This window comes from Globicephala melas, chromosome X (genome assembly GCF_963455315.2).
Source record: "Globicephala melas chromosome X, mGloMel1.2, whole genome shotgun sequence".
NCBI classification, from domain to species: Eukaryota; Metazoa; Chordata; class Mammalia; order Artiodactyla; family Delphinidae; genus Globicephala; species Globicephala melas.
In genome coordinates, this window is record NC_083335.1 from 24,383,338 (window position 1) to 24,403,724 (window position 20,387).

Here is a 20,387-nt window from a genome sequence, read left to right on the forward strand (position 1 = left end):
ATTTGCAAACATATAATTTTACTTTTTCCTTTCTAATTTGGATGCCTTTTATTTCTTTTTCTAATAAGAAATAATAGTCTCATTAGACTAATAGCCTAATAATTTCTGATAGCTTAATTGCTCTGTCTAGAACTTCCAGTACTATGTTGAATAGAAGTGGTGAACGTGTGCATTCTTGCCTTATTCCTGATCTTAGAAGAAAAACTTTCGCCTTTCACAATTGAGTATGATGTTTTCTGTGAGTTTTTCATATATAGCTTTTATTATGTTGAGGTAGTTTCCTTCCATTCCTAGTTTGCCCATAGCTTTTAATACAAAGTAAAAAGTACTTTTTTGTGGAGATAAATTTTGGATAAGTCATGATTTCTATTTTAATTTCTTCTTTAAAATCCAAACATTTATCACTTTCCAGATGGCCGAGATACTGTTATATTTTTGTTATTGATTTCTAATTTTTTGTACTATTGTTAGGTAATATGGCTTTTTAAAACTTTATGAATATATTAAAGCTCCTTTGTGTCACGGACATCATTGATTTTTATAAATTTTCCTTAGCCATAAGAGGAAAGTGTATATTCTTTCTTTGAAGGGGACAGAAAATTTTGATTGAATGACTCCCATCCTCCATTTTTTCCTTTTTGCTTTGTCATATTCTGAAAGACATCTATTAATATTCTTCACTATATGTAGTTATACTGCTTTCTCTTTCTAATTCTGGGAGCTTTTGCTATTATATTGTTTGGTGAATAAATATTTGTGACAGCTATATCTTCTTAGTATCTTTTACCATTATACCAGCTTTCAGTCCTTGCTCAAATGTTACCTTTCTAGATAGGCTTCTAAAAGGCACTGCTCACCACTCTTTTGTATACATTTCATCTTCCCTTATTTTGAATTCTTTGATCTGCTATAATTTTCATTTGGAAATATTCTTTCTTTGAGTAATTTACTTATAAAGAGTACATGAGTGGTATGCTTTCTGAACCCACTCATGTTCACAAATATTTTTTTTACTCTCACATATGAATATTACTTTAAATTCTTTTTCTGTATATACTTCTTTCAGTGTTGAAGAAGAGAAATTTCATGCTAGTCTAATTCTCCATTATAAACAACCTGTTTTATCTATCTGGATATCTATAAGATTTTCCTTTTTTTGTAGCTTGGCTCTTTCAATAGGCTTTCTAGGTGTGCTTCTTTTTTCATTAGTGGTTCTTGAAATTTGGGATCACTTTTAATCTGAAAAGTAAAGTTTTTCTAGTTTAGGGAAGTTTTCTTATATTGTTTCTTTGATTATTGATTTCCATCTATTTTTTTCTCTTCCTGTACAACTATTGTTTAGTTATTAGTTTTCTGGACATGCTCTCAATATATCTTATCTTTTTATTGATAAATCCCATTTCAATGTATTTTTCTCTATGTTTAAAAATATTTAAAAAATATTTTTATTTGATCTTCCAGTTTTCAGCATTGGCCATTCTATTTGCCATTTTCACTACTGAATTTTTAAATTGTGAAAAAATGTTTTTGGTTCCCCCTTTTTTGCATCTCTTTATGTTTCTTGGGGTTCTCACTGTTATCATTTTAAGTTTTCCTCTTTCCCTTACAATTAGTTCTGTCCCAGTAACAGTCATGCATTCTGGTTCTTCAGCTTAGTTGTTCCCTCAAGTTACTGAGTCTCCTTAGCTGGATTGTGAATTTTCAATGTGTGCTTATTGGGTGGGTTCATTCTGTACACATGTAGTTCAGGTTGTTAGGGGTCTCTCTGGCAATAATGAACTGGAAGGTATTCGAAGATAGAGTAAGGATTTTTATTCCAGTATTCCCTTAGCAAGTCAAAGAAAAAATGGAACCTCCCTATGGTGCGTGTGTGTGCATGTGTATGTGGCCTTTCTGTTCTCAGTCTTCCTTAGCTGCAAGTAGAAAAGTGCATGAGGGAATTCCCTGGTGGTCCAGTGGTTAGGACTCTGCGCTTTCACTGCCAAGGGCCTGGGTTCAATCCCTGGTCAGGGAAATAAGATCCCACAAGCCATGAGGCACAGCCAAAAAAACCCCACGAAAAACCAAAAAAACAAAAAACAGTGCATGAAATGGGAACAGTGGAGCTATTGGCCTCCAGGGATGCCTGGGGTCAGCCTGCATAATGAATTATCTTCATTGGACTACTATGGAAAGTGGAAGAACTGGTCAATAACATTCACTGCCTCCTCAACCCCTCCTTTATTATTCTGAAAAATGACTTCATGCACTTGTTATGTTTTCTGGAGAGTTCTCTAATCCAATTAAAATTCTCTCTAGGTTTTTTCACCATCAGACCACACTTATTTAAGGTAAGTAGCCCTCAAACATGACTAGGTATTAGAATCACCTTGGGGCATTAAGAAAAATCCTATCTGTCTCTCTCCCCTCTCCCAGGACAATTGGATCAGAAGTTTTGATGGTAGAACCTAGGCACTTGGGCTACCATATTCCAAATTATTTACTGCATAGTTTCTTCTGCTAGATATTGTTTATTATTCTACCCTCAGATAAGAGGTCACTAAGGGTTTGCTAAATGAATCAATTAATGCAATGTAATTTTTAAAAATTATAATAATTACTCATTTGAATATGTAGTATTTACACATCATATAAAACCCTAAAGCCCCAAAATATATACAGCAAGTCTCCCTCCCGACCCTGTTTCTTAGTCACCCAGTTCCTTTCCCTAGTGGAAACCAGTGTTGCCGCTTTCTTGTATATTCTTGCAGAGACATTCTATGCATATTTGAGCATATAGTACCAAGCAGTCTCCCGTTAATGGACCTTTAGATGGTTTCAATCTGTTGCTATTACAAACAGTGCTGCGATGAATAAATACCTTCCCTACTTAAATCTCTTCGTGTGTGTGTATCGGTATGATTCCTAGAAATGAAGTTATTAGATCAAAAAATATGAAATGTTCTTCTATTCCTGGTATTAGCCTCACTTAGTTATGATAGTTTATTCTTCTATAGGATTCTATCTAATGATACTTAATTTAGGGTTTTTGCATAACTTTTACATAGCCAATCATAAATGAGACCCATGTGTCTTTTACCCCAATTTCCTGTGTTTTTTAAATTTATTATTAGATAAAATTTTGGTAAGGATTGATAAAGTATTAATGTGTTACCTACTCATAAGTAACATATTTGTGTAAAAACCAAAGCTTTCTGGAAAATGGTGTTCTAATTCAGTATTATACCTAATACTTTTTGCTTTGCATTTGGATCACTTGTAGAACTTTAAAAAAATACAGGCCTTGCTCGAGAACAAGGGTCAGCAAACTGTGGCCTGTGGGCCAGATCCAAGTTGCCACCTGTTTTTGTAAATAAAAGTTTATTAGAAAATGGACACACTCTTTCATTTATATATAGTTAATGGTTGCTTTCACACTACAATGCAGAATTGGGAAGTTGTGACAGAGTCCATATATGGCCAGGAGATCCTAACACATTTACTATCTGGACCTTTACAGAACAAGTGTGCTGACCCTTGCTCTACCCCTGTGGAATCAAAGTCTGGTACTGAGGGCTTGGTGTATATATGATGAAAAAAATCCATCAAAGCTGGTCTTTATTTGCACCAGAGTTTGAGAATCAATATTTTAACGCAAAGTTAAGTAACTAGATGATTTTCATTTTCTTCCTATGCCAGAGTTTCCTTCCTATCTCCTTGTCTACCTTGTCCTGCCCTTGAACCTCCAACCCTTTGGTTGGGGCTCTATGAATTTCTACCAGCTCTCCCTGCCATTATGTTCTTCTTACCAGCCCTTAAACCAATGAGTAAATGTTTATAGAATAAATGACTTGCCAATCCTATTTTGACTACTCCTATAGTCTGTATTTTATTGCACATATGCTTACAGGTATACAGGCACGAATCTCAGTCTACAAACTCATGTGTACAAGAAACTATCTTTTCTAATAAATTTAAGTTCAAAATCTTTATTCCAACAGAGTTTGGAAACTTAATTGTAGTTAGTTTGGGGACTTCACCCTTCTTTCCTTTGACTTGTGTCTAAGTTATTGAGGGGTAGATGGGGAGCTCAAATAGTGCCAAGATATTGGGAGGTGATCTATTATGTCTTCAATATCATCTGCCCATGTAGGTAGCTGCCAAGATGCCCATGGCCCCATCTGAGTCTACATCAATGGTCCATAGACATCACCAGAAGAGATGATCCTTGCTCTTATCTTCATGGCTCCATTAGGTTGACCTTTTTTTTTTTTTTTTTTTTTTTGCTACTTCCATGTCACTCCTGTGCTCACAGAAATCACTTGGCTCTTCTTGTACCATAATGAGGTGTAGTAAAGCTCTCTGAGGCTGTCTAGGTCCCCTTTTGCCTAGATACATTTAAGAGCTATTTGTCCCTGTGTATCTTATACACAGAGGCTATATCTGAAAGTGGGGTCTGAATTCCCTATCTCTTAGAAACAAAAAAAATCTTTGTGGCTTTTTATTTTGGGCCCACTCTCTTGGAACACTTGACATCTATATTCTCATTGCTTCCTCTCCACCTTTTCTTAGTTCTCGCATCTTAGGAAATATTTTCCTGGTCTGGTGGGGGATGGTTGAGGTAATTTTTGCTTTCTCACAATAATTATTTGTCTATGTTGTGGGCCCTTTGCTAGATTTTTGAAACTTTGCCCCCACTGCTTCATGCTGTTTCTGCCGTCTGCCAAAGCAAATGAGCACAGAACTGTTTAGCTGCTTGGTGAGGGGAGGGGCAAGAAGAAAAAGGAACTCTCAAGAAGAAATGGTTGATATCTTAAAAATATCCTGCCCCAAAGGTACATCACTATCACTTAAGGACCATGAATTAGCATACAAGTGCCTTGTCATTGTTTTCTCCTTTATAGTATGTTCCTTTGACTCTCACAGTTAAGTCCCTGAAGAACCTAAAGAGGGGACTTCCCTGGTGGTGCAGTGGTTAAGACTCCACACTCCCAATGCAGGGGGCCTGGGTTTGATCCCTGGGCAGGCATGTCACAACTAAGGAGCCTGTGAGCCACAACTAAGGAGCCTGCCTGCTGAAACTAAGACCCAGTGCAACCAAATAAATAAATATTTAAAGAAAAGAACCTAAAGAACTCTCTTTCCACTTATCAAGAGCTATTTATTAAACACCTATTCTAGACTTAGCCACACTCCCTTGAAGTGACTCAGGCAGTGAATAAATGTGAAATCCCATTTATTTGCTTCTGTGCCTTTCTTCGATACTTATTTTTCTTGGAATGGTCAACGATCATAAAAGGTTGAGTCTCTCGTGGGTGGAAATGTAAATCTGGGTAAGCAGTAGAAGACAAATCAACGTCCAAAAATAAATAGAAAAGTTAAAAAAATTCACAGCTCTTCCTGCAGGTTCCTAGGTTAAGTATCCCATAGAGACACTAGGTGAATTTTAGATCTTACTTTCAAAATCTAATGTGCTGTATTTCATATTGTATTAGTCTATTTTGTTTATATGCAAAATGTGGTGAGTTAAGGACTGGATAGAAAAGTCTCCCCTCCAGAATTCATGTTTGTTTTTCCTTCTTCCTGAGGCCAGAGCGTTTTGCATTGGTTTGATGTACTGTAGTTACTTGGGGTTTAATCTTGTATAATAATTAACTTCAATTGATCCACTGCACTGTGTTAGCAAAGTGCCTGAGCCTATTAAATCTGACTAGGAATCCTCCATTGCTTTCCTAATTTCCAGCATCATTATGCTGCCGGGAAAGCTGATTAATGTAAAGGCATCCCAAACTGGGGCTTTTGCCTGGTGAAATTTGGAAGAAGATGCACACTATTCCATTTTACAATATTGCATCTAATAAATACCAGCATAAAGGATCACCATTCTTAGGGGAGCCTTGGACCTATGAGTATGGTTTCTATTCTTCTTTACAACAGAACTCTTCCGTTAAAGAGGGGAGCCAGAATCATCAGAGCTTCTTAATGGGGGTACATACTGTTGATTTTAAAACAAGTAGAAAAATGGAGCATTACCGAAAGTGTGCCATGCTCAATAGGCTTCTGGAAAAGAAAACAAAAGGCTGCCAGTGAGAAAGAGAGGACAAGAGGAAGAAACTACACACAAAAAATAATAGGTTGAGATAGACGAAAATGAAGCTGTTAAACTGAATATTCACAGCAGACATTTTCAGCCTTTGAGGAAATTTTAAATAAAACATCCAAACTGATCTCTTGAAAAGCTCTGGGTAGGGGGTTTCTAGTGAATAATCCATTTGGAAAACTTTACTGAGACTCTACTGTAGGTCAGGATAGACAAAGAAGATTAAGACTTGGTCCTTGTCTTTGAGTATCTTACACTTTCTTTTAAATAGTCTGTCTTGATTGCCTTGGTGAAGTGAAATCCCATTTCATTTTTCCTCATGTTCTTGGAAATTTTTTAGTTCCAGTCTACTTTCCTGCCTTAGCAAGTAGAATCTAGTGAACATCTTTACTTTTACAGATTCACAGGCTCATCATCTCAAGAATCAGTGATCACTCTGCAAGAATGGATGGAACAGGTGTTGGGCATGAGGCTGAGTATCTACCAAGACCAAGACACTCCCTGGAAGGTAATTAAAAATGAAGTAAGCTAGCACAGGGTGATCAGCTAGGTGCTTTGTGTCCACCTAGAGGGGTGGGATAGGGAGGGTGGGAGATGCAAGAGGGAGGAGATGTGGGGATGTATGTATATGTATAGCTGATTCACTTTGTTATACGGCAGAAACTAACCCACCATTGTAAAGCAATTATACTTCAATAAAGATGTTAAAAATATGAAATGAGCTTATTTTTCGGTTTGTTTTGCCTCATTATCTTAAAAGTTGTATGCAAAAAAGAATTCTGCTTAATTAAGGGTTTCGGTTAGTTTGATTTCAAATAGATTTTTCACTGTAAATGATTACATCAGTCTCAATTTTATCATCAGAAGGAGATACAGTGAGATTATCTTGATGATTTAATTAAAGTTATTAAGAATAGCAGAGGTAGTAAAAGTACTGAAACTTGGACTCCTTAGGAATACTTCATTTTCTAACCAATGGATTGCAATCCCATTGATGTTTTCTTTGTTTTTTTATCATGGTGCACTCGGAATCCAAAGGAAATAGAGGCCACTGAGGTCTGCAGTTGTAGGGGAAAGTTCTATGGACAAGGTGGGATTTGAGTTAGGCATTAAGGGGAGGTAGATATTCTACTGTGGAGAAAAAGAGGAAGGGTATTTCCAGTTGAGGGAATAGCATGACAGATAAGGAGGATAATAATGAAACACATCTCCTCATACGGGCACATAAATTTTGGCTGAGAGTAGGGTGAAAATGAAAGTATTTGATAAAAATTTGAATACTGAGCTTGAGGAGTCTTTCTGAATTTGAATGCATTAGGATGTAAACCCAGGTATTACAAAATTGAACAGAAAGACTGATTAAGAACTAAAGTATTATGGAGAAATCTATAGCAATCATTAGTTGGATATTATAAAAATTAACAGTGTTTTTAGGCTTTTGCCCCATTGTCTGTTGCCGCATATAGCCTAAACTGATGCTTTCAGAACAATTAATTGAATGAGGTTGATGATAGCCAGGGACGCCAGACAATGCTACGTCATAGACAAGCTAGAAAAATTCTTTTAAAGTTTTTGGAGAACTTGAAAGCTGCCAAAAATAATTTGGGAAAATGTCCTCATAATACAATTTATACAAATGATTTTATAGTAAAGAAGCAGTATTAGGTAATCAGTGAGTGGAATAGGATTTGGAGTTAAAGTTTGGGTTCTGACTTTACCACTAATTGGCTCTCTGTGACATTAGGTGAGTCATTTAAATTCTCTGAGCTTTAGTTTCCTTATCTCTAAAATGAGGATAATGGTACTTATTATCATGTTGTAAGAAATAAATGAAAACAATGTGTCTTATGAACTTTAAAGAGCTACTCAAGAATAAATAACGCTGATGATGAATTACCACCAAGTAATTATAGGGAATTATAACCTGAATAATGAAACCATCTAAAATATGTCATAATTATATAGGTTTGGACATGAAGCATATGAGGAGGGCCTCAGTAGAAGACTGTCAGAAGGTAGATAGCAGTAAAGTATGACTTGGAAGTAGGACTGGGCCTAGTGGGCACTGAACCTACTGGACCTGGTCCCAGAAAGTGGTGGCCAGTAGCCTAAGTAGAATATTCCAGGAGACGTGATGAAATCCTGCTTAGTCTCAGTAGCTACCCATACCAAAAGGCATGATAGGAGAAGTGGAAATTGGAACCCTCATGCATTTCTTGTGGAAATGTAAAATTGTGCAGCCACTTTGGAAAACAGTTTGATAGTTCCTCAAAATATTAAACAAAGAGTTACCATATGACCCAGCAGTTCTACTCTTAGGTATAGATCCAAGAAAAATGAAAACATATGTCCACTCAAAAGCTTATACTCAACTATATACAGCAGCATTATTTATAATAGCCCCAAAGTCATTTAATTTCCCTGAGCCAAAGTGGAACCAACCCAAATGTTCATCAAATGATAAATGAAGGAATAAAATATTGGTATATCTATGCAATGGACTATTACTTGGCAATAAAAAGGAATGAAGTTATGGTACATGCTATAACACATATGAACCTTAAAAACATTATGCTAAATGAAAGAAGACAGACACAAAACACTGCATATTGCTTGATTCCATTTACATAAAATGTCCAGAATAGGCAAGTCAATACAGACAGAAAATGGATTGGTGGTTGCCAGGGGCTGAGGGTAGGGGGAAGTGGAGAGTGAATGCCAAGGGGAATGGATTTTCTTTTTGGGGTCATGAAAATGTTCTGGAATTAGGTGATGGTGATGGTTGCACAAGTTTGTGAATACACTATAAACCACTGCTTTGTACACTTTAAAAGGGTGAATATTATGGCACATGAATTATACCTCAATTAAAAAAATTAACAATAGTAAAAGATCAATATAGAACTTAACCAAAACCAAGTATTACCAAAATAGAGTGAACTTGCAATATACAAGAATAAATGTAAAATTTCTCCTCCCACATTAACTTTTATAATTTTATTTTGTACACTTGGTAGTCAAGTAAAATGGGTTTTTTTGTTTGTTTTTCTTTTTTTTCAAGTAAGATGTTTGACATTGCAGTGTAGGAATAATAATTTCTTGGTACTGTCTGATGCTAGATTACTTCTGGGGTCATTCTACTGCACATTGGTGATCCTAAATAGATAATCATTTAAAACTGAGGTTTATGGAAGAGCAAGATAGTTGTAGGGTAACACATTTTTGTCTAATACTTTCTTTATTCTTATTCTGTATTCCTTATTCTGTCTGGATCAAAATGATTTATCATGGAGGTTTTACATGTGATTTTGGAGTTTTTTCCTCATGAAAGTTTGAGATGGCAAAATTGACATTCTGCTTTTAATTCTTTCTCATAAGATATGCATAATGCCTAAGTTATGATTTTTTTCTTGGAATAAATGAAATTAAATAACTGTAAATCACATAGCGGTTTTAAATATTTTATTTAGCTAGCATACCAAATAATTTTATAAAGATTAAAATTATAATAAAATAGAATATCCATTATTCAGTTTTTATAATGACATAATTATTATATCATTATTTGCCTTTATAATTATAAATATTTATAAACATTTTGTGGCTCAAAAATATATTCTTCCTAAATTTATCTGACTAAGGTACTCTTTTTTTTTTTTAGCGGTTCGCGGGCCTCTCACTGTTGTGGCCTCTCCCGTCGCAGAGCACAGGCTCCGGACGCGCAGGCTCAGTGGCCATGGCTCATGGGCCCAGCCGCTCCGCGGCATGTGGGATCTTCCCGGACTGGGGCACGAACCCGTGTCCCCTGCATCGGCAGGCGGACTCTCAACCACTGCACCACCAGGGAAGCCCTAAGGTACTCTTTTAATATTTGTATTAGTTGTCCTGTTTCCCAGTTGATTTAACCATTTGGAAGTCTTTAATATATTGCTTTTGTATGTAAGAAGAATAGTTTCCACAATCTTCATTAATTATTATTGCAACAATACACATATATTTACACTTCAACTGGTTCATGAGAATTTGAATATATAAAGCACAAAGATTTTTACTCCAGGTTTCATCAAGAATGCTCACCTATTTGGCAAGTGAATATTCAGATATCGACAATAAATCCAAATGGTGTGCTTTGTTTCTGTTGCTGGTATGGGTGTGCCAATTAGAGGTGATGGTAACTTCATGGACTCATGGTTAACGATCTTACACAAGTTCAAGGATGCTAAATATAATGTTGAAGTATGTAGTTGGCTATTTGGCCTTGTGAAGGCTGGGGTTGAAGCTTTAGCAAATAGAATTTGCCTGAATATTGAGACTGAGGCTGGACTTTGCTGCAATTCTAATATCTAGGTTCTTGAGTCTCATCCCAGGTATACTAAATGCTAGGTTTTAGGTGGTAGGCTAAATACCTCATACCTCTGCCCTTTGTATGGTAGGAGCTCCCCATTTGTTTATAGGACTGGTTCTCAGTAGAGGTGGGGTAGGTATCCTCCTTGCTTCCATTTCTTCTTTTTCCTTTAGACATCCCAGATTCTTTACATGTCATGACATCCTGATCTACCAACTGCCACCCTCCTTGTTATCCTCCAAACTAGTCACTTCTTTTAATTCAATAAACATTGTAATACTTAACCCACTTTCTTCCTCTCCCTCCCTAACGCTAATAACATTTTTGGTGACTTCAACGTTCACATAGAAGACTCATCCAATACTCTGGCTCTTCAGTTCCTTGACCTTCTCATCACCGATGATCTTTTTCTTATCCTGCCTGATCAACCCTATCTCAGGGTCATCTCCTTGAACTGCCCTTACCAAAAACTGAACCATTTCCAAAATCTTGTTTTTAACTATCGAGTCATTTCCTTGCACACCTATTCAACTCTTGCCCGTCTCTCACTCAGCTGTCCTTTGCTTGCAAAACACAAATCCTGTTAATATCCTGTTCTCTGCCTATTCCAGGCCTGCACACAAGCAGCCAGACACTACTGGGAAAAATACACATTCTGTGCATGGCAGAAAAATGGCCCCTCAAAGATAGCCATGCCCTGGGCTTCCCTGGTGGCACAGTGGTTGAGAATCTGCCTGCCAATGCCGGGGACACGGGTTCGAGCCCTGGTCTGGGAAGATCCCACATGCCACGGAGCAACTAGCCCCGTGAGCCACAATTACTGAGCCTGCGCGTCCGGAGCCTGTGCTCCGCAACGGGAGAGGCCACAACAGTGAGAGGCCCGTGCACCACGCTGAGGAGTGGCCCCCACTTGCCGCAACTGGAGAAAGCCCTCGCACAGAAACGAAGACCCAACACAGCCAAAAATTAAAAAAAAAAATTAAAAAAGGCAATATTCCTTTAAAAAAAAAAGATAGCCATGCCCTAATCCCAGTAACCTGTGAATGTTACATGGCAAAAGGACTTTGCAGATGTAATTATGGTTACAGGTCCTGGGTGGGGAAATTAACCTGGATTATCCAGGTGGGCCCAATCTAATTCCATGCGTGCTTAAAAGTAGAGAACACTTCGCAGCTGTGGTTAGAGCGAGACACAACCATGGAAGAAGGGGCGAGAGGTGCAACATAAGAGGGGGTCCTGCCATTGCTTGATCTGAAGATGGAGGAAGACGGCCATGAACCAAGGAGTGTGGGTGGCCCAAGGAACGCTGGAAAAAGGTAAGGAAATGGTTTCTCTCCTAGAGCCTCCAGAAAGGAAGGCAGCCTGCTCATATCTTAACTTTGGCCCAGAGAGACCCACGCTAGACTTCTGACTTACAGAGTTGTGAGATAAACTTGTGTTGTTTTCAACCATTAAGTTCGTGGTAATTTGTTACAGCATCAATAGAAAACTAATCCACATGCTAACGGGTTTCATTTTATTTTTTATTTTTTGCGGTACGCGGGCCTCTCACTGTTGTGGCCTCTCCCGTTGCGGAGCACAGGCTCCGGACGCGCAGGCTCAGCGGCCATGGCTCACCGGCCCAGCCGCTCCGCGGCATGCGGGATCTTCCCGGACCGGGGCACGAACCCGAGTCCCCTGCATCGGCAGGCGGACTCTCAACCACTGCGCCACCAGGGAAGCCCAAACGGGTTTCATTTTAAATTCATGTCCTCAAATTTCAAACTTAACAACTGCCTGGGCATTGTATTGTACTATCTTCACACATTTGACTTTCCGCTCTTTGAAACAGTCATTTCATTCATTTTCTTGTGCTGACACTTCTGAAACACTCCACCCCCATCAAAAATACATTGTTATATGGGAGTTCCCTCACGTTTCTACTATTAAATCTATCTAACTTGTATATTCTTTGTTTCTATCAAAGGCAATCCCTCCCCTTTTGCTCTGTATCTGATCTGCTCTTGACTTCTCAAGGACTTTCACCTGATACTGTCTTCTCTCTGTTCTGTATCCTCAATTCTCCTTTTATCGTGGAATATTCCCTCTGTCTATATAAACGTGTTCCTGTATTTCCTGTGATTTCACATCTCTTCCTCTCGATACCACCCCATTTTTTCTGATCCCCTTCATTTACAAAACTTTTTTTAAAAGATTTTTTCATAGTTGTTGGCTCTATTTCCTCATGACCATCCTCTCTCTTCAGCCTACCACAATCGAACTTCTGACTTTAATATTGTAACGACTTTTCCGTTTCCAAATCCAGTGGTCACTTTTTAATCCTCATTTTAATAGACCTCTCATAAACATCTGGCACGATTGACCACTACCTTATTCTTGAAACCACTTCTTTTTTTGGTTTCTAGGACACCATATTTCCTTCCTAACTAGTGGCTGCTTTGCTAACTCCTTAACTCTGCCCTATTTCTAAATGTAGAAATGCCCCCAGGACCCAGTCCTGGCCCACCTTTTTTTCTCTATACTGTCTAAGTAATTTTATCTAGTCTTACGATTTTCAGTACTGTCTGTATGCCAGTGACCCCCAAATCTGTATCTCCAGCGATCCCCAAATTTGCATCTCCAGCCCTGTCTTCTCTAAATTCAAGATTTGTAACTGTTAACTTTGAAATCTCCATCTTAATATCTAATAGACATCTCAAACTTCACATATTCAAAATAGTTATTTATCAAGAAAGGGGTGGACTTGCTAAGAGCCATCCATAATTTCCCACCCATAGAAATATATTTGCAAGACTCTTGTCCTGGTTAAGAGTTCTAGTCTGTGACTGAAGAGCCAATTTCATAAAGAATCCTTGATTTTTCTTAGTCTCATTAATATTGTAGGTTAAAGCTCTTTTGATTGCTAATTCAAGTAAAGGGAGGGTGATTTGAGGGATAGAGGAAGGTGTCACTCAAATCCAAATAAAGAAAATGGAATGCAACCAGGCTTCACTGGAGCTGGTAACTAAACTAAAATACCATCCACAAAGGAGGATTCTTTCTCAGGCATGGATTTTCTCTCATTATTTCTCTGCCTATCTCTGTGAATCTGCTCTATTTTCTCCTCTCTTTTGGCATCTTCTGCTTACTCATCTTACTAATGACTTTGGTTGGTCTCACCAACCACATCTCTCTAATGGCCAGAGGTGGAATTCCTATCAAAAAATAATGTAGTGATATACCTGTAGATATTTAATAACTAGCTCTTTGGGTGGGGGAGAGGGAAAATGTCCTGGTTTGTCACATTTGCCGATTTATGAAGTTTGAATATTCCCACCATGGCTGATTTCAAGTTACCAATATGACATGAATGAGCTTGCAGAATTCCTGAAAATTTAACATTGGTCTTTTACAAATGGATATGGATTGACCCTAATACACTACTACTTAAAGAGCTTAAGCTCCATGGCTCTTCACTTGCATGAGTCCCTTCCAAGGCCTTGTGCCTAGTTTTAAATTTCATGTTCTTTTTCTTCAAGTTCTTCTGCCCTGCCCCAATGGTATAAGCTCTACGCTGCACAAAACCTAGATTATTAATGACCTTTAAGCTCGGTTCCTATAGCTAACTTGCAATTTCCCACCATGACATTGTTTTGAAAACTACCAAGAAAAGAAATTATTGGCTTACCTCACCTCTTTTAGGGCTGATCTCTTTATGCCAGGCTGTGCCCTGGGTCAGTTATAAGTCTGTGGCGGAACTGCTCTGGTTTAGGTGTCCATCTCTAAACAACTGTAGCTAGGAAGGTGAAATCATGTGTTTCACTGTCAACTTAGCAAGAGTTGTGGGGGGGCCAGTTTCCCTTAGAAGAATCTGTCAGCGGAACATGTTTTACCTAGAAATGTCAAACTTCCTGAGTGTCCTAGTCACCAACGCAAATAAGACCTCTAGCACAATAAAGTACAGTCTGTCATTTTTATAATAGTTGAAAGCCAGAATGGTCAGCCTGCCTTCTAAGTAAAAAACCATGAGGAGAATCTTCTAATCCAGAGACTAGTCACTTAATTACTTTCTGATCCAGACTACTCCAAGAGTTGTTGAAATAAATAAGCAGACAATGATACAAGATTTACAGTGTTGATCAAAATTAACAAATGACCACATGGGAATTCCGAGTGGTGATGGTAGACATGTGAGCTTCTATATAAACTGAGTCTCACTGTATTTGTATTACCCAGCTCGTGGGATGGGTCAGCAGAAATGAAGACAGATGGTAAGTGATTAACCTTGAGGATTCTTTTCTGCCATTACCACTATGATGAGCTCCTCTCTGTAAGGGAGCCCTTTTCACCAGAACATTTCTGCTTCCAACTGTCAATAATTTATTATATGCAAATTCCTGAGTTGCCCCAAATCCTCTGAAAAAAGATTCTTGTGGAGTGGGCAGGGGGTTGCTCAGGAACCTGTCTTTTTAGCACAGCCCTGGAAGCTATATTTTATTAAACAGTTCTGTTGCACACTGAAGTTTGAGAACACTGTGCCCGACTGTCTGGTACTGTTCACCACTGCATCTCCAGCACCTAAGTCTTGACACTGAGGAAACACTTACTGAAGATGGTTGAAAGATTGAATAAATATGTCCCTTGGGGTCTGAGAATTTTGTCACCGTACGTCTTCTTTAGAAATTACAGGGAAGAGGACATAGAGGTATGTACTACATGCTTTTTGATTACTGGAAACACTAGTCTGTTTTAGATGGTATCTAGGACATATGTATAGAAAACAATCATTTTTATTTACTTCCTTCATCCAGGTAATCATCTAAATCTCTGCCTTATTCAGCCCATTTAGCTCTGTATGCTGCCTTGCTCAAGGGATTAGCTCTAATTGCTCTCACCATAAGGGTGATACTTCTCAACTTGTCCTTGTCACCAGGGGTGATAGTCAAAATATTTAACAGCTAATACAGCACAGGCACCAACCAATCAGTATAGACTCTGGCCGTGAACCACTGGTAGGGCCATACCAGTGCATAATGGCTGAAGGTCAGCCTTGACCATCAGCCTTGTGTAGAAGACTGTGCTCCTAGGCGTTGGACTTTATGGGTGATCTATGTAAGGTGAGGCTCCCTCGGCTGGGTCATAGCTCAGATTATCCTGTGAGGCCAGAATAATGGCCTCTTAAAGATATCCATACCCTATTCCCTGAAACCGGTAAATGTTACCCAAGATGGCAAAAGGGATTTTGCAGATGTGATTAAGAATCTTGAATTGAGGAGACTATCCTGAATTATGTGGGTTAGACCCAACATAACAAAAGGATTCTAATAAGACAAAGAGGGAGGTATAGAGTCTGAGTCAAAAAAAGATGTGATGATGGAAGGAGAGGAGAGAAGAGGAGAGAGTTGAAGGTGATATGCTCCTGGAAGATGGAGGAAGGGGCTACGAACCAAGGACCAAAACTGGTTCTCTAGAAGCTGGAAAAGCCAAGCAAGCAGATTCTCTCCTGGAGCAGCCCTGTTGACACATTGATCTCAGAACATCTGACCTCCAGAATTATAAGATGATAAATTTGTGTTGTTTTAAGCCAGGAAATTTGTAGTGACTTAATACAGTGGCAGTAGAAAACTAATACACCCTGTAGGTATGATTTTCATAGTCCAATTCAAGTTTGTAAAGATGTGATTCTCCTCCCCCAATACTGTTTGAAGCTCACATTCTGTTCAGTCTCAGAAAAGTTTTTTTTTTTTGGCCGCACTATGCGGCATGTGGGATATTAGTTCCCCGACCAGGGATCGAACCCGGACCCCCCTGCAGTGGAAGCTTGGAGTCCTAACCGCTCGACTGCTAGGGAAGTACCAGTCTCAGAAATCTTAACGTTGGCAATCAAGGTACTTTTAGTCAAATTTGTGATTAAGTATTTTTTTTCAAGTAAAAAATCAGTACAAATCAAGGTTTTCCTCTTCTCCCTTCTTATTCTATGGGGTAATATCTAAGTACCAAAGTGGAAGGCAGGGTATTTTGTCTGTGTTCCTTCTCTGCTTTCGTTTGGTGTCTGAGGAGGGAAATTTAGCTCCTATTACATTTGGGCTGTTGGTCTTTATCCATGCTGCAGTGTTTCCTAATGTCCACCGTTCTACCAGGCCTACACATTGCCTGATTGACATGGAATTCATTGTCATTGTTTCCTTGTTAAAATTATGAGGGCCTACACATCTCTCAGCCATTTGTAGCCTTCTTGAAGGCACAGATAACTTTGGCATATCTTCCCATCACCCTCTGGGGTCTTAGGAGAGTTGGAAGACTTTCTGGTCCTCTCTATCTAGATGTGTCTGGCCACCATTTTTGCAAGGCTTGCTGCCTTCTTGAGCTCCCACAGGTCTCTGCTCTCAATATTCCCCAAATATTTCTGGGGTTTCCATCACCCCTCTTCCCAGAGATTAGTCTCAATTCTCTTCCCTTCCTCAGCCAATCTAACTTAATTTCATTTTGGATGTGGAAAATAGGCTCTTCTTTTATCATAAATTCTTCCCAACACTCTTGTTTGTAAGATAATCTTTGTGCTCTAAGTCTCTGCACTAAGTCTTTAAACTTTTGAAACTCAAAACATTTTTCTCTCTCAAAAATCTTGGGTTTTGTAATCCAAAGCTTTATCTATTCAGACAGTGGGTCTGCCAAGGGTTTCAGAGGTCTACTTCCAAAATAAACTCCAAAAATGTGACTGTTTGTTTTATGCATTGGGCCCTTGCCCGAGGTAATAAGTCTCAGCCTCAAGGTCTGATTTTAATGGGAAATGTTGAGGGGTAATGAGGGGTAAAAAAGAGTGAAAACCCATCTGTTAATACTTCAAGGTATTATGCCTCTACATTTTTCTCCATAGTAAATCATTGCATTTGGACTCCTCTACATAGGTATTTCCCTCACTGCTTCCCTCCACACACACCAAGTTATACAAGGCCATTGTAAGACTAACTGAAGCTCTGCAGAGGCTCTGCCTTTGGTTGTGGCAGAATTCAGAGGGGAACTAAGTCTCCGACCAGAATCTGTGCATCCAGAATAAATAGGTCCCATTTGTAAAGATTCAGAATTCATAGGGGTAGTTATTAGGATGAGGTCCAAAAGTGAAGGTGGTAAATTTTTAGCCCCTGAGCTAAAAAAAGCAGCTGGTTTAAGTATAATTGAGAAAATGTTAGGAAGAATACAAGATCAATCTGAACAGGGTTTCTCCTGCCTTTTAATACTCTCCTCATGCCCATCGCATGCATAACACAAGTGCACATACAAAACAAGACATTTCAGGGAATGATAAGAGAAGAGGGTTTTGGAGAGGTAGGAAGAGGATGAGATATGTATTTGGAGGTCCTTGTATTCTTCCCCCAATCCTGTTGGGTCAAATCTGAAGCACGGTGAAACATGGAAATTCCATTTAAAGTTTGAGGAAATCAAAGGAGGAAGGATTTAAGCTTTACACCCTGGGTGATCTGGGAAGTGATCTGTGAAGCCTGGTTGAGCAATCTACTTCCTTTCAAGCCAATGCAGCAGTCTTATAGTAGAGCTGTACTGTGTGGCAGGCTAGGCAAGAAAAGGTCAAAGATAAGTCTCCACTACTCTCACCACCTGCCAACCCTCAACCCCTAAGTTTTCTGAATCCTCCAGGGACACAGGAGACCATATGAAAAGGTCCTGTGGTTCCCTGAATTGAATGGGGAAGTTATCTGAGGGAAAGTGAACCAATGTGTTTCTAAGATACTTTTATCCAGGATGAGAGGATTCTGTGTATGATATGAACACTCTCTGCCATGGGTTGGGATATGTAATACCTCTCACTGGCTTATCAGCACAGGAGAGCTAAGTGGGAGCTAAGTATCCATTTAAAAAGCAATTTCCATTTGTGGTGGGTTGATGCAGTAGTGACTTCTAACTTATCCATAATTTTCTGTCTCTGTACTCTTTGACTTGGCCAATGAGGCAACATAAGATGTGACGTCAAGTAGACACTTGAAGGAGTGCTTACGCATTGGGGTTTGCCTTCTCTTACTTCTGTTGGAACTCCTGATCACTCTGTGATCAGGTGGTTGGATTATGAAAGACATGTGGTCCAGTTACCCTCTCATCCCATCTGCCAGCCAGCTAATCTCCAGACTTGTGAATGAGGTCCTTGACTGCCAGCTGACTGTAGATGCGTGAATGAGTCCAGCCCAAATTGCTTACCCACAAGAGTTGTGAGCTAAATAAATGGTTGTTATTTTAAGCTAGTAAGTTTTTTTTAACATCTATATTAGAGTATAATTGCTTTACAATGGTGTGTTAGTTTCTGCTGTATAACAAAGTGAATCAGTTATACATATACATATGTTCCCATATCTCTTCCCTCTTGCGTCTCCCTCCCTCCCTATCCCACCCCTCTAGGTGGTCACAAAGCACCGAGCTGATCTCCCTGTGTTAGGCAGCTGTTAAGCTAGTAAGTTTTGAGGTAGCTTGTTAAACAGCAAACGTTAACTGATACAGAATTCAGGGGAATATTATGCAGCACGTGTACCCAGGAACAGATGGGATGAGTTATATCTGGAGCAGTAAGGAAGCAAGTCCAACACAGTGGCCTTCCCTTTAGCTGCCTCCTCACTCCCAAACATACCCAGAGCTGATCATTCATCCTGGGGAAGGAATGAAACAGAGGGAAAAATCGTGATTATGACTGAGGATACAACTTGAACTGACTGAGAAATTACTGAACTTACCTGGACATCAATTTTCTGCATTAGGCAGAATGGTGGCTCAGAGAAGGATACTTGTTTTTAAAGCACGTGTGAGCCTGTGACCAGGGAAATCCATGCTTGCTCTATCTAGTATTTCTGTATTAATGCCCTAGATTGAACCTGATGTATCTGAATGATTAAGCCTAGAGCCATGCATTATACTCATGTATGAAGGCTTGAGTAAAAATCAGTTTTGACTTACTTTCCAAGGTGCAGGAAAGGGGTTGCCTTGCAGTGAGTTGGAGAAACATGACAAAATATGGACACCTGTAATTGGTTCTCATTATTCTTTTAGTTTTGCTATAATGAAGGGCAAAATAGAAAGGAAAAATATAACATTTTCTATAGGTGAAATCTATTAATATTAATATTTTAACACCTAACATTAGGTGAATACTTAGCACTGTACATTGCTTCATTTAGTCCTTGCAGTAACCTAGGTGGTAAGAGATATTTTCCCCATTTCATAGGTGAAGAAACTGAGACGCAGATTAAATTACTTAAGTTCATGCAGTGAATAAAATGGCTGAAATCCAGAACTGCCTGACTCCAAAGAATCTGATTTCATTTTGGCAAAACATTGCTTCTTAAATGCATGGCAGCATTTTGAAATTTATAGCTAGCGATGATTTTCCGTGCGAGAGAAACAAGTATTGTGAAGGACTGGAGAGAAAAATTAAGTGCTGAAGGACCAGTTACAATTTCATTGGGGACTCGGGACGTTGGGCAGAACAAAGTTGAGAGAGGGGCCACTTTGTTGCTTTTGGATGGATGATCTTCGTCAAGGGGCTTCCCATAGACTAAAGATGATGGCAGTGATTCCTATTGAACTTGCCTTGGGGAAGGAAAAGCCAAGTTTTTCTCTTTAAAGTAATAGTGCTTTGCAATGAATCATCCTGGTAATAGCTTTCTTGTAAAGAAAGTAAAGAAGATATATAGTCAGAGAAAGCACAACTGGTCTTCAGACTTCCCTCAATATCCAGGTAAGTGCTGATTCCGAGCATTTGGAATTGATAACGTTTGATAAAATGTGTCCTGTTTGTGATTTTCCGCATAGGATCGCTAATTTTAAAAATGCGATATTTGCAGGCAAAGAGGATTCTCATCTGAAATAACTTGCTGCGTATCATAGTCATTACAGCTCTCAATCACCACTCCCAGGTTCCAACAGAAGCCTGAGAAGATAGAAGGCTCTCTGCTTTCTATCCATTCTATCTTAGGGTATCGTCAG